Source organism: Drosophila albomicans, unplaced genomic scaffold, assembly GCF_009650485.2.
Source record: "Drosophila albomicans strain 15112-1751.03 unplaced genomic scaffold, ASM965048v2 utg000057l_pilon, whole genome shotgun sequence".
In the NCBI taxonomy this organism is placed as follows: Eukaryota; Metazoa; Arthropoda; class Insecta; order Diptera; family Drosophilidae; genus Drosophila; species Drosophila albomicans.
The window spans coordinates 173,398-189,170 of NW_026263673.1; the positions used below are offsets into that span (position 1 = coordinate 173,398).

Consider the following 15,773-nt stretch of genomic DNA (forward strand, 5'->3'; position numbering starts at 1 on the left):
TGATAATCCAGCTCCTTGTGTTTGCAGTTGGACCATGCTATTAGGTCAGGAATAAGTACGTTTCTCCATCGACCTTTTGTTGATAATCTCCATCTGCCCTGCCACTTAACTAACAGATGCTCGTACACTATGGTCGGGTTGGCTCCCACCCGCATGTCTGCAAGTGCTCTGATCTCCAGGTCAACTGGTGGCGTCCCTGCCAGCACTAGTGCCGCATCCTCCGAGATGGTACGGAAGCCCATTATCAGGCGTAGGGCTACTGTGCGATAGACCGCCCACATCTCCTTCAAATAGGACGGTTTTCCCGTTACGCAGCTCCATATTGGAGCGGCGTAGAGCAGTGTCGCCCTCGTCACTGAGGCCATCAACCTCCTAGCAGGCATCCTGGGGCCGCCGACATGGCAGTTATGGCCACGTCATCCGCAAAGCAGTGCAGCTGCGTATCACGGGGTGTACTAATGGTCAGGATACCATTATACATAATGTTCCACAGGATTGGTCCAAGGACCGACCCCTGCGGAACTCCTGAGGTGACTTGTTACTTTTTTGGGGAATCGGTCGTTTCGTACCAAAGTACTCGGTCCCTAAAATAGCTGCCAATTATACCCTTTAGGTAATCTGGGATTCCCATGGAGCTCATGGCACTAAGAATACTGGTCCATCTTGCCGTGTTAGAGGCGTTCTTCACATCTAAAGTGACGATGGCACAGTATTTCTTTGCTCCTCCTAGCCATATTTCTCCCGCTAGTGCATTTTGTGCAATATCCCGGACGATGGCCAGTGCGTCAAGAGTGCTCCTTCCCTTTCGGAAGCCATACTGTTGATGGGCCAGCCCATTAGGTCCCTCCGTAAAAGCTTCTATCCTTCTGTAGATTATTCGCTCGAATAGCTTTCCCACAATATCCAGCAGGCAGAGTGGGCGGTAACCACTGGTTGGATGTGTCGCCCTTCCCTTTCGGAATAAGAACAAGTTTTTGCTCTTTCCATGTGCTCGGGAATATCCCTTCCATGAGACATTGTTGGAAGGTGCTGCTGAATATGACCGGTTTGGCTACTGCAACGGCTTTTGCAACTATCCCTGGGATACCGTCAAGTTCAGGGGCCTTACCGGGCTTTATCCTGCTAGCGGCTTGTAGTATTTCCTCAGGAGTGATGCAAGGGAAAAGTATTCCAGGAGATACCTGCGCCGGCTGCCATAGGGATGTTTGCTTGGGAAACAGCTCCTCTACGATGTTCGCCATGACATCGGGCTCCATATATATTTTCCTCCCTGCTGATTTAATCCTCTTGTAGACGATTTTATATGCGGGGCCCCATGGGTTCTCGTCAACACTTGCGAGCAGGTCCTTGAACGCCTCAGCTTTGGCTTTTTTCAACGTGGAACGAGCTATTCTATGGCGGTCAACCATGTGCGAGTGGTTTTCGCGCCCACGTGCCCGTCTCCTCGCTGTGAAGCACTCCGTTCTCAATTCACTAAGGGAGTCACTCCAACAATATACTGGTGGTTTAGTCTTCTTTCGCGTTTTACGCGGCATTGTTGCATCGCATATCCTTTTTAGTGATTGCGTAAGATTTGATACCATTGTCATTGTAAAATAGTTAATAAAGTAATTTAGCATGTCATTGTCAATTTTTTTGACGTCCCACGCCCGTCCTAACTCACTTATCCGTTGTCTGCTTATCGCGCAATTCAGTGTAACATTAAAAACAATCATTGCATTCATTGTCACTCATTGTCCCGTCGTCAAGTGCTACAGCCCTACTGGCGAAGGTGACGTCAATGTATGATGAGCCTCTGTCGTCAAATGTTGGTTTGAGTCCGTCGTTTAGCAATATCAGGTCGAGCTGACTCATTGCATTAATGACTGCCCTACCTCGTTAATTTGATGTTCGGCTCCCCCATTCTACTGCCCAGGCATTAAAGTCGCCCGCTATAACCGCTGGCCTTCGTACTCTCGCATGTTGTAACAGATGCTGTACGTGTATTCCGGTGCAGCATTTTACCGCCGCCTTTCCTAGCTCGTCTAGTATAATGTCTGCGTTCCCCCCACTGGAGCGAAAATCATGTCCACTAGCTAGTAAGATCAGAGAGGACATAGAGAATTCCCTGAACGAACTAGCCTCAGTTCGCTCGGGATCACAAAAGACCGCCTTACCTTGTGTACTGGTATGGACGAGGCAACGACTGCCGAAGACCTTGCCCTATGCCTTAAGACTCAGTTTGGTGAGATCTCAAAGCCGGATGTGCGAGGCATGAAAAGAATGCGTGATGGGACCCAAGTAGCCACGTAAATGCTGGGTATAACTGACGCTATCACGGTACTAAAAAAGAATACCGTAACCGTGGGATGATCTAGGTGTCGGATCACCCAAGACATTAGGCCAATGTGTTGCTTCAGATGCTTAGGCTTCGGCCACCGCGCAAGCAACTGCAGGTATACAGATTGCTCAGATTGCTGCCTACGATGTGAAGGCCAAAAAACAGGAAGGAGTAGGGAGTCAGCACCATGCAGAGCCAACTTAGAATTGCCCAGCTGAACGTAAACCACTGCGCGGCCTGCCAGAGCCTACTACAACAAACCGCAGTGGAACGCAAGGTAGATGTCCTTTTGTGTGTGTGTGTTTTTTTTTTTTTAATTTTAACAAGGACGTTGACGCACCGCGGTACGTACAAGTGGCTTCTGCGAAACCAGGACTATGCCTGTTTAAGCTCCTGTCTACTTCTCCGCCGGAACGACCGTTAAGTATTACTTCGGCGGAGAGTATGGCTTTATCGGCCGTCTTCAGTTCTCCGGGATCTTTCTTCCCGCCGTAGCTCCTTCATGACTGCGTTCGCCATTTCATCTGCAGCTTCCCAGTTGTCCATGTTTGCCAACATGTGGTATACAAAATTCGATGGCGTGACCGGTTCCTCATACTTCCGTTCCCTTCTCTTTCTCGTTCTGTTCTGAACCTCGGACAGTTAAAAACACGTGCTCGGCGTCTTCAGGGTACCCTATACCGCATCGGGGACAGAGTGGGTCTGCCTCATGCCCAAAACGGAAGAGGTAGTCCTTAAGACAGCCGTGTCAGCTCAGAAGTTGCGTCAGGTAGAAGTTCACAAACACGGACATTTCCTATTCACCCACTCACTCACTCCCGGGATGAGGGTACGCGTCCATGCGCCTTTGTTGGATGAGCTCCACCTGCGCTGCCACTCGCTTAGGGAAATCTGCCTGTTCGCTGCTCTGCTTCCGCTGTGGGTGTTACCGTTCCGCACGAGTTCCCGGACGCGAATATCGAAAGGCATCAGACCTGCCAGTACTTCGGCGGCTTCACCCGACACAGTGCGAAACGCACTTGTGATCCTGAGCGTGCACGTCCTGTATACCGCTTGTATATCTCTTGTGAACGTCTTGCATTCGATTGCACCTACCCAGATTGATGCTGCGTATGTGGTTATCGAACGCACTACCCCACTGATGAGTCTGCGGCGCAACTCCTTCGGACCTCTGGTATTTGGCATTATGCGGGCCAATGCAGAACATGCCACTGATGCCTTGTCGGCTGCTAGCTTCAAATGTACTCTGAAGGACAGTCTGTGGTCTAGTATAACCCCCAGGTTTTTGATGTACGGTCGGGAAGTTATAGCTGTACGACCTACCGTGAGGTTCGCGGTTTTCACGGTCATCCTCGAGCTTATGAGCACCGCCTCCGTTTTGTGTTCTGCTAGGCTCAGTCCTGCATTGGTTAGCCATTCTTGGGCCTGTACAATTGCTCTGTTGGTGGCTATCTCCAGTTCACGTAGGTGTTTGCCCACTGCCACGATTGCCACATCGTCCGCAAACCCGATCATTTTCACGCCTGGTGGAAGTCTCAGCCGTAGAATCCCATCGTACATGAGATTCCAGAGGGTCGGGCCGAGGACCGATCCCTGTGGGACTCCTCCTGTGACTTCATAACTTTTGGTTCCTTCACTGGTTTGGTAGCGAAGAATTCTGTCATTTAGGTAGCTTTCTATTATGCCTGTCAGGTGTGGGTTTATGCTCAGGTTGTTCAGACTTTGCATAATCTTGTCCCAGTTCGCTGAATTGAACGCATTCCTGACGTCTAGGGTTACTACCAGGCAGTGCTCTTTTTCCCCCCACAGCCAGCGTTTGCCTTCTATGGCCTTTTTTGCCAAGTCCGTCACCTCTTGGATTGCGTGCCTTGTTGATCGGGCCTTCCGGAAGCCAAACTGCGTATTGAGTCGCGTGCAGACTACTCTCTCGAGAGCCTTGCGTACCGAGTCGAGGAGACAAATGGGGCTGTACCCTGAAGGGACTTCAGGTGGCTTGTTCCCTTTTGGAATTAGGACCAAGTCCTGTATTTTCCAGGCATTAGGAAACACTCCTTCCAGCATTCATTTGCTAAATGTGGAGGCAAAGCACCTTGGTTGTATCTCGAGGGCCTTTCTAACAACTGCTTTCGGTATTCCGTCTGGGCCTGGAGCTTTCCCTGGCTTGATCAAGCGTGCTGCCGACAGGATTTCGTCCTCTGTCACGTTGGCGAACGTCGAAGTATCAGTAACCATCCCATTCACCGATCTCGGCTGGCTCGGTAATAAGTGTGCTACTGTTCCAATAATTCTGGGCATGATGGGCAAGCTGGTCTGAACGCGTGGAGTTTTTTCATAGCCAGTTTGTAGGCTGAACCGCGTCGGCTTCGACGCAAAGCTCTAGGAACAGCTTTCTCTTGCTGCTTTTAATTAGCGATTTCAATACGCGCCTTTTTTCCCTCAGTGTCTGGTGATGGGCATCTGCTCTGTGGGATCCAAGTGTAAGGGTCCTCTGGTACCTTCGTCGTGCCTGAAAGCAATCCTTGCGGGCCTTGGCGATATCCTGGTTCCACCAGTATACGGGTTGGTGCTTTGTTCCTCGTCCTGCTTTACGCATTGATGCGTCGCATGCCTGGGTTAGCCTGGACCTGAGCTGCCTCGTGCTGCTTGCTGCCGAGCCGTTGATCTCCAGTCCCTGAAGCATGGATTCGAAAAATCTCTTTATCGAATGTCTCTATGCTGTATCGGATTGGCCTTTTGGGTACCGAGGGGTAGGAGCGTCTGCGGATTTCCGCAACTATAGCTTGGTGGTCGCTGTGAGTGTATTCACTGCTAACTCTCCAAGATGCTCTCGGGGCTAGTGAGCCACACACAAACGTCAGATCAATCACTGAACCTGCCGTTCCTCTACTAAATGTGTCCGCACCCCCTCGATTTAGGAGTAATACATCTAGTAGAGCAACAGAGTCCAGGACTGCCCTACCTCTTAAGTTGGTGCATGTGCTTCCCCATTCGGTCGCCCAAGCGTTGAAGTCTCCAGCAATGAGGCATGAGGTTTTACTTCTCGCATCGTTGACCAACTTGTCGAGTATGCTGATGTAGTCCGCCTGGCTGAGTGACGGGGCAAGATAGCAACTGTAGATGTACAGACCGTGTACCTTGGCACGGATAAAGCCATGACCTCGGTAGCTGGTGGGGCCTGCTGCCTTACGCGATTTATCTCCAACCCAAGTATTGGAGGATGTAATGCGATAGGGTTCGCTCAATATAGCCACGTCTGTCTTTGACTCTCTAACTTTTTGCGTAAGCAGGTCCTGTGCTGCCTCACAGTGGTTCAGGTTCAGTTGATAGAACCGTGTCATCTTCCGCTTGTTTTGCTGAGCGTTTTTTTAAGGTATGGGCACCTACTGCTATTCGCCGGTTGGTCTACTGCCTTTTCTCCTTTCCTGCTGCAGAGTATACATTTTGGGGCCTTGTCGCATAGCTTCGCCTTGTGGCCTGTTTCCCCACAACTGAAGCATGTGTCCTTGTACTCTACTTTTTCTGTGCATCTACTTGCTACGTGACCGAAGTCCATGCATTTTAAGCAGCGGACTAGCTGGACCTTCCTTCTTATGCGATAGATAACCCAGCCTACTCGCACTTTGTCAGCTTCTACCATCTTATTGGCCGAATCGACTTGGAGCCTCAGCGTTGCTGTCTACGTTCCTCCGTAGGCCTTCCGGAATGCTGGATTTTGTGATCCTCACCTCTCCGAACTGTGTTATCAGTGCCTCCAGAAGTTCCTCTGTCAGCGCTATCACCTCTACACTAGGGCCCAGTCTTGGACTGCCTCGGGTATACCCTTCGTGATTGGATCTGCTGACTTTTCGAGCTCGAAGAGAAGTTCAACCTTTGCTGTTTTGCGTATGCCTCTGACTTGCTTAGCTAGCTCCTTCAGCTTTGGTCAGCATACGATACGTCGTTGGACCCTCTCACTATTATTGCGTCCGGCTTAGCTGATTTGGTTCTTCTGGCACGCTTTGGCATTACCATTTGCAACATATTATTTCAAAATTAATTGTTACATTTGTTGTTACTCATAATTATCAGAGAAACTACGAAATAAAATAAAAACCAGTTTTATTAGATAATGAATGCATCATATATGCTTCATAGGGTCGGAGATGCCTCCTTCTACCTGTTACATTTCCTGCCGGCACATAGTTATAATGTAATATAATAATAATATATAACACACCTACACAGATCTATCAAATTCTATGACAACTCTAAATGAAGTTTAAATAATATTGTAAAATAACTCAGATACCTTTGCAAATATAACAAACATAACAGACAAATTATTACAAAAATTAAAAAAAACGAAAGACGGGAATCGTATAGCTTTTTAATCGTGTAGATTTAAGTGCAAATCTATTTTATATGCGGAAATGGAGCAGGACCAATACGAAATCGAAGGCGGAGACCTCTCATCACGTCACCAATACGAAATCGAAAACCTCTCATCACGTCAGCTGTCGCAAGGACTAATTTACATGTTGACATGGACAATTCTCCTTTAGCTCTGGAACTATTTGCGTTTCAAAGAGCGACGCCTCAGTCTTAGTACGCATCTGATCTAACAGATTACAGCTTGAAAAATAGCTCTGAAATCAATCTTCAATTTAATTACAATCACACAATTGTTTCATAATACCATTACCTTTCTGATTAAGCTCAATTTTTATTCAGAATGAATCAAAATCAGAGCTCGCAAATAACTGTTGACCGTTTGAGTTGCTTTTGCATTATACAGAAATGTATTGACACATCATCTTAGGATCGCAATCTTTCCCAGTTCCACGTCAGTTCGCATTGAATCGCCAAGGATAGCCCATCAATTTGACATTCGACTTCGCCTCTTGCAGAACTCACGCAAGACTATGTGGGCAAGGCCCTGGCCGAGCTGCCTGGCGTTAGACCACTGACGCAGACCACAATCTCTAATTTGGAGAACCTAGAGCTGTCGCACAAAAACGTGATAAAACTGAAGCCAATTCTGCTGACGTGGCTGGAGATGGAGGAGGCGCGGCGGGCGCGGGTGGATGTCCAAATTTAAATTATTGGTAATGGATTTTGAAGGTATTTTCTAACATTTGAGATATTATAAAAAAATGTTTTTGTTAAACTGTTCTTGTTATATTCATTTGAAATAATGTTTTTTGTCTATAAGTCTTTTTTATGTTTAGCTAAAGTTTTAGTAGTGACCCCACAGAAATCCACAATTAAGTTGTTTCTGCAAAAAATTTTTCAGATGTGCTTACAATCGGTAAAATTCGCTCTTGTGCTTGTTGTGCTGTATTTATCACTGTTTAAGTTAATAAAAATGTTAAATGTAGCTGCTGATACTTGTAGATTTGTGTGTAATCATTAATAAAATCAAGCTAACTTACTGTTATCAAATTCAAATTTGCAACGCAATCTGCAGCTTCTCCTTTGCTTTTATGATGTTTCTTTTGTGTTTGCGGACAATTTAACATATTCGTTTTTTGCAGTTGCATTCCAGTTAAGAATCCTAGTGTTATCAGGTTAAAGTGAGAGATTGCCAGTCCAGATTAAAAAGCTTCCTAATTTGAATAATTATATTTGCTCCCATAATCCCCAAATCAAAATGTATTTGTAAAGACTGCAATGTAATGTACGTTTTAAAGGTAATAGTCAGAGCTCGTTCTGTTTGTCAAAAGTGTCATCGGTGCAATTAAAAATTCTGTGCGATTTGACTACAACTTAGAAGCAAAGAAAAAAAATTTATTTTTTTTGATTTTGTGCTTCTTTTTTTTGGGTTCAAGTTCACTTTCAAACATCCCGCATCGTCACCTTCGATATCGTCCTTTTTATCTTTTATCTGACAGACAGACGGACACGGCTATATCTAATTGTTGGTACTTAAAAAATTTTAATGTTAAAATTATTCTAGCAATGTAATCGGCACAAAATATTGTTTTCGAATGAATGTAGGAGTCTCATGTTTGACACTAAATTCAAACGTAAAATGATTGCAAGTTGAAGCTGAAATTTCTGATAGAGTAAACTGAAATTAAACTCAAGTCACTCTGATACTCTTTCATCTCTTACTCGTTGCATATTTCTCTCATGTTCGATAATGTAACAGCGCCTGAAACCGATATGATTTAAATAAGTCCTAAAAGTATCCTATTTATATTGGTAGCTAAAGTTCTTCGAATAAAGATCGTAAAATCTCAATTAAAGTTCTGTTCACGGTTGCCATTCCAAAAAAATGTTTTGTACCAAAATTTTGAAAAAATGTACCAATTTTAGCAAAAATGTACCACAATTTTTTTTACGAAAGATTTTTTGTATTTCACAAATTGTGATTCATAATATATAACTGTTTTCGTAGTGATGTAGATTTCTTACTTGTTACTTATAATTATTGTAAATACGATTAAAAAAAAAAAAATTTGTACCCCGAGCGGGCTCGAATCCGAGTACCCCGAGTATCACAACACGCATAAGCTTGCATTCTACCATTAGAGCTATCGCAGTGCCTCATGCATACAGATACAAATAGAAGAGGCGAGCATGTATATACGCATACGCACACATACAATACATACATAGAAGGCGTTTTTGCCCATACAAAACTATTTCTTTAATAACTTAAGCAATTTTTATCTGATCGCAACCAAATTTTCAGGAATCACAAATACCATTGTTATTATTTTATGTACTCGTGTTATTATTGATTTGCGGGAGCGGAACTGGGCGTGGCAAAAATTTAAAACAAACTTGATCTGCGTGCAAACATAACAAATACTGTCGAAAAAAAGCCCGAAATAGGCCTAAAAACAATTTTGATTTGATCGAACCAGAACCGTTCCTGTCCAAAAAATCCTGAAAATCCTACGAAGAATTCTAAGAAAATTTCACTATGAAACCATGTGTATAATGAATTCCTAGCTCGCGCCGTGAAGCTTAAAGATTTCACTATGAGGTACATAAGGTATTTCGAGGTATTTAAGGCATTATAATGTATTTTAAGGAAAACATACGCATTTTCCAATTATGTTGGAGTCAATTCTGATTCATCTTTTTACAACAAATTTTATAATTTATTTTCTAATTTATTTAACTTATAATTTTTTTTTAATTCGACAAAATGAGCCTAACTAGACATGTACTGAGCCTCATATAAGAAAGTAGGAGCAATGCGTCTGTAAGTTTTTAACGAAGTAAGGTATCGGTCTAAAAATTGAAATATATATTCAAAGGCATTTTAAGCAACTAAATAAAAGTAGGGGTGGTATGATAAAAGGCGAAATTTAATTTAATTTTTTATTATAAAGTTTATTTGCTTGCAAAGAAATATATTATTACATTAAGAAGCTTTCTAAAGATATGCTTTACAAATATAAAAATATTAAAGCTTTTGTGAAGCTTTTGCATTCCTCTTATAACAGTTTATTTAAATGATAATTAATTTTGCGGGGAAAACTTGTCAACCAACGGCAGTGGCGTAGGTGTGGGGGCAGTCAAGAGCATCAGTCCCTATTAGTAAGTTATCTCTCTTTCGAAAATAGCTATTTACGCCATTGAATACCATAAACTAGAAGTAAATAAAGTTCAAGATTGTTATCAGTTCTAAATTCGTGTAATAAATTTGGTTTACTTAGTATTTGACTGTTAACAAAGAAACGTGTGCTAATAATATAAAATTATGGAATCATCAGCGATGTCTATTGACAATTCGGAAATTGACAGTATTATTATGATGTCTGCATCAAGTTTCAATTCAAAGCAGATCGCAAAATATCATTGGTGTACGTAGTGAATTTTCCGAGCTAAATTTGTCAACTTTGCGGGATGTACTTAAATATTATTATTACGTGAGTGATCACAATAAACAGCAAACAAAAAAACAACACTCTTATGCAAGCCTTACTCCGATGATTGCAGACAAAATAATTGAAATTTGGAGAAAGACGAATATTAAATTAATAAATATAAAAAGCACCATTAGAGGGCTTAATAAATTTATAAAAAAATATCAGCGAAAAGTTAAAAACATTACTAGAATTGATTCAATTACTGAATTTGAGAAAAGCTTAAATGATTTGTTTTAAGTCGCTAAATGCAGTTGTAAGAAAACAATGCCATGCTCCTGCGGATTAATTCCTGACCACTTGAAAATGTTTATGATTGACCAACACACCAGCAGAAGGAATACCATTCCTTAAGTCGTGCTAAATATAGTCGATCAACAGTCAAGCCAATTGCCAGAAAGCTCTGATCCTTCTTATAGACCCGAATCTGCGCATATGAAGATCGAAAATGAATTTTAGTTTGCAATGCCAGCAGCAAAAGATCTGAGTTTCAACAAACCGGGACCTTACGATAAGAGATACGATGCATTTAATTTCGCAATGATGTGTGATAGATTCGGCATTTCCAACAGAGTTGCCTCCTGTTTGGTTACAGCCTTATTTAAAGACATTGGATTTACTGATGAAAATGGGGGACAATTGTTATGGATAAATCCAAAGTTGGACGAGAAAAAATGAAATGCAGGGAGACCGTTCGAAGTATGCAGCAAAATGATTCAGCTTTACTAGCTTTTTCTTTTGATGGCAAGAAAAATGAAGCTCTGACGCGGAATGAAGTTAGTGGAAAATACCATCCGAGAGTACAAAAGGAGTCTCATATTGTGATTCTTAAGCAACCGTAAGGCAAGCTGTTGGGGCAGATAAAAGTTAATGCTGAGGATTCCAATACTAAGCAAATCCAATTATGGGAGTTCTTTATGGAAAAAAAAAATGAACGCTTAGTAACTTGATTGGTGTTTGCTGTGATGGAGAACCCACCAATACAGGAATTGAAAATGGAATAATTCGAAAATTTGAACTTTTATTGAATAAACCATTACATTGGTTTGTTTGTTTGTTGCATTTTAACGAACTTCCATTTCGCCATTTGTTCAATGCCTAGGAAAATGCAACCACAAGTGGACCACGTACAGCTAGTGGGACTTTGATGAAGTTACTTGAGACCTGTGAACAACTTCCGGTAAGAGCCAAGTTTTAATAGAGCATTTTCAAATTAAAACAAACATTTTGTTTTAGGCCATACCTGACTTTGAACCCATTTCATTGGGGAATATGCCTCCAGCAATGGATAATAGAGATGAAAAAGGTCTTTCGACAGACGTTTTATATCTCTATCGAATAGCCAAAGCTGTATCGGAAGGCTTGTGTCCAGAAGATATTGCCAGAATGAAATCCGGAAAAATGGTTCATTCTCGTTGGTTAACAAAGCCAGCAGAGTTTTACGTCTTTATGTCGCAAGTAGTTTACCTTCGACAAATTTAAAAATGTTGGCTAATTTCATTATGAAAGTTTATATACCGATGTATTTTAATGTAAAATTTTTTAATTCGGTGGTATATGGCAGTAAACTTTTATTTAATTTTATTCAATCAACGCAATTTTTACCACAAAATCTGAGAGAAATTGTAAACAAAGCAATAGAAAACAAGGGGTCTTCGCCCATACAGAAAATATTTTGTTAACAATGTTTTTCGATGAAAGAATAACAGTTTGCGAATGTGTAATTAATAAAATTATGTATTATCGCTAGAAATTATATGACCCAACTAAACTTAGATCTTATAAAAAGAATCGCATTAATTTTGATTGCATCGATTATATGCATTTAGTTGACTTGGATAATGATGACATCTTATTTGAACGTCCATTTACTGCAAACATCCCGCACGATCACTTGTTGGAATACATAAATTCTGCTGAAATACCACTGCCAGATCCAGCAATTCCATCGCACATTCAGGGCACCGAACGATGTGTGCAGTTGTTAACACATATCTCACGACGAGTTATGCCACAGAATCGAGATGCTGTTATGTCATTGACTATAGAAAGTCGTTCCAAAGTTCCTCAAATCGAGTCAAAGAAAGACTTGAGATTCTAATAAGATAACGTTATATTCCAAGTCAAAAAAATGCAAAAATTACCTACTTGTTGGAAAGCAAATAAACTTTATAATAAAAAATAAAATTAAATTCCGCCTTTTATCATACCACGCCTACTTTTATTTAGTTGCTTAAAATGCCTTTGAATATATATTTTCGTTTTTAGACCGATACCTTATGTTGTGGTGGGCAGATAGGTTCCAGATTTCCCTTTCCCGAAATTGAATAAAAACACTCGCGTTTTATATTTACTATTATATATATTTGAACTTTCGGGTTATTGGACAATGAAACGCACAGAAAGGGTTATTGGGGGTGACCGCTTGTCACCAAAAGTAGATCAGTACTGCAGAGGCAAAATGCCGACGGTATTTTGCAGATCTAGCGCCGAGCCCTTAAAGATAAGATCACTTAAAAGCATCGTCGCATTAGCCGAATTACTTTGGAAGCACAAGTTGATTTTTTGCATGTCCTGCAATAAGGCTTTAAAAATACCAAGTACAAATAGTTTTTTTTCGCAGAAAGATTCGTACAGGATTTTTGCGGTTTTGCATTTTTCACTCATAGCAGCAATTCCAAAGTGAGTTTTCAGTTCATGCCATTGCACAGTGGGCGATTTGGTCCCGCTAGCGGCATTTAATTCAAATTTTCAAATTTAAAAATCCGTTAATATTTTTTCACATATCGATAGCAGATGCTTTGATTAGATTTTTAAAAGCTTTTTGAAAGCTCTACGATCAGCTGATCATTAGCTGTGATCGGTCAAACACACCATACGATTTCGCAAAAGAGCTTTTACACAATTTTTTCTCTTTGCGCGCATGGAATTTGAGTTCCTCGGAAATTTATAATTTTTTGGTGAATTTGTTAGAAGTTTGGTTTTTTTATAATATTCAAGGTATGTATTTTCAAAAAAATCAATGTTTGTGACCGGTCTATAAATGTGTAGCTCATAAAACGTAGTGGTAATTCAGTGTATTAACAACTAGCCCGGATTAGCGTACACCTGTCTTTCGTGGAGTAGAACTTAATTTGTTCAACTAAGTCCAGTCTAACTCCTTTATTAGCCGAAAGTGTGAATCAGTGGCGTCCAAAAATGTGTAATATCAACTGCTATTATCTGCTAGCCTTGAAACTATGGTACTTTTTAGACACAGTGTTAGTACCAAAAAGGGATCTTTTTTTAGTATTGCACTCAGAAGTCATCCCATTTTTTTCCATCATCCCATCATTTTTTAGATAAAGTTTATATATGAAATATGTTAATTGAAGTTCAAATAAAATAAAAATAAAACAAAATTTAAATTAAAAAAAATTTTTTTAAATTAAAAAAAAAAATTAAAAAAAAAATTTAAAAAAAATTTTTTAACTTAAAAAATTCTATGATTTTTTTCTGATCAGTGAAAAAAAACCGACTGAAGATATCTATTTTAGTTTAGAAGTTTTTAATTAAATGCCGCTAGCGGGACCAAATCGCCCACTGTGCATTGGTCTAAAATTCGAGTTACTGCCATTTCAATGGATAACCATCTAGTATCACAAACCCTTGGAATTTTAAGGGGGCTGAAAAATCACAAGAGTTTTTATGATTATTAGTTCCGCTTTATTCGCGAACACAAAGAATGGACCTAATTGTTGTTGTAATACGACGAAAACGAAAACGGAGAGAATGATGACACGCTGATAAGTTCTTGATTTCAACTCTCTTTATACTTCTATGCTAAGTTATGTACATTAAGCCTAACTTAACTAGTGCGGCGAAGCGAGGATAATTCGCTCAGAGAGCAACAAACGAGAGCTTTATTGCGCTCTCGCTTCGCCCTAATTCTAACAACTTCATTTGGTACTTCATGCTCTTAACTAATATTAATCAAATGCGCCAGCACCGGCCCCGATGAACGGCTGTGCCTTCATACGATTGGCAGAGGCGCGCAATTTGTGTATTGGCCGTTTATACAGTCCTTCTGCGCTAGTTCGCACGTCTGCGACGCGCACCGCCCCGTCCGCTTCTGGGTACACCGCCTCGACTCGACCCACCATCCACTGCATCGGCGGCTGGTTGTCTTCTGCGACGACGACGAGCTTTCCGACTTGCAGATTCGGCTGCAACTGGTCCCACTTGGCCCGTGCCTGCAGTCCCAGCACATACTCCCGGAACCATCGCTGCCAGAACGCTCGCTTGAGCGACGAGACAGCTCGCCATCGCCTTAAGCAACTCAGACCTTCCTGGTCCGGGGTCCGCGATGCTGCCGGTGCCACCAGTGGACCGCCCACCAGTAGATGCCCTGGGGTAAGCGCCTCGCCATCGTTGGGGTCGTGGCTTACGGCTCCCAGCGGGCGGGAGTTGAGCACCGCCTCGACCGCCACTACCACTGTCTGCAGCTCCTCGGCCGTGATCAGGGCGTTGCCCACCGTCCGTAGGAGTAGGTGCTTTGCAGACTTCACACCTGCCTCCCATAGTCCTCCGAAGTGAGGAGCCCTCGGCGGTATGAACGCAAATTCGCATCCGCTTCTTGATGCGAAGTCGCTAACTGCGTTCTCCTCGGCCTCGACTCGCCTCCTCAGCTCCTCCAGATGGCGACTTGCTCCGACGAAGTTCGTCGCGTTGTCGCAATGGACTCGGCTCGGGAATCCTCTTCGACCAACAAACCTTTGGAAAGCCATTAGAAATGCATTAGTTGACAGATCGGATACAATTTCTAAGTGAACCGCTTTTGACGCAAAACAGACGAACAAAGCTATGTACGACTTGTACGGCGGCTTTCCGCGAATCCTATACATAGGTAGTCTCAACTGGTCCACAAAAATCTACGCCACAAATTTAAAATGGGCGGAGCGCTCGGAGTCGATCAGAGGGCAAATTTCCCATTATTTTCGTAAGCAACCGAGGTTTGCATTTAAAGCAACGGATGCATGATCGTACTGTCGCATTGACTAACCAAAGTCGTTCTTTGAGAATGCTTACGAGCGCTCTTGGGCCAGCGTGACAGTTGGTCAAGTGAAGGTACCTCACATAGCTGCGAGCAAATTGTGAGCGCTTCGACAAGAGGAGTGGAAACTTAGCATCATACGAAATAGCATGAGCAAATGAGTCGCCCAACGAACAACGAAAACGAACACCAAGATCCTTCATACTCATGTATCAAAGGATTGAGTCGTTGTAGACTCTGGCTCACACGTGTACTCTTACGAACCCTTTCTATATCGTCTCTGAATTCGAAATCCTGCATTTTTTTTACTATTTTGCTGAATGCTTCTTTCAGTTCTGATGACGTTGGAACCATTTCAAATTGAACTGTTTTGTTTTTGCATCTTCGAATGAAGCGGAACACATAAGCGAACACTCTCAACAGACTTGTGTGCGACGAAAAACATTCGATCGAGTCCACTAGATCTGGCTTTACCACTATAGCGTTTTGCGCACTTCCAAAGTGCTCGTCTCTTCAGAAACGAAATGGTGGTTAACTGGCCATGCGTCGTGTGGTTCCA

General features: G+C 42.3%; 1 long non-coding RNA gene across 1 annotated transcript; it reads right to left on the reverse strand.

Annotated features, from left to right (window-relative positions):
• Window positions 1–6,666: 6,666 nt before the first annotated feature.
• On the reverse strand, window positions 6,667–8,292 carry LOC127566358 (uncharacterized). Its single transcript, XR_007955663.1, has 3 exons — window positions 7,732–8,292; window positions 7,002–7,427; window positions 6,667–6,945 (listed from the first exon to the last, which is right to left on the reverse strand). It is a non-coding gene; the product is annotated as an uncharacterized LOC127566358 (long non-coding RNA).
• Window positions 8,293–15,773: the final 7,481 nt, after the last annotated feature.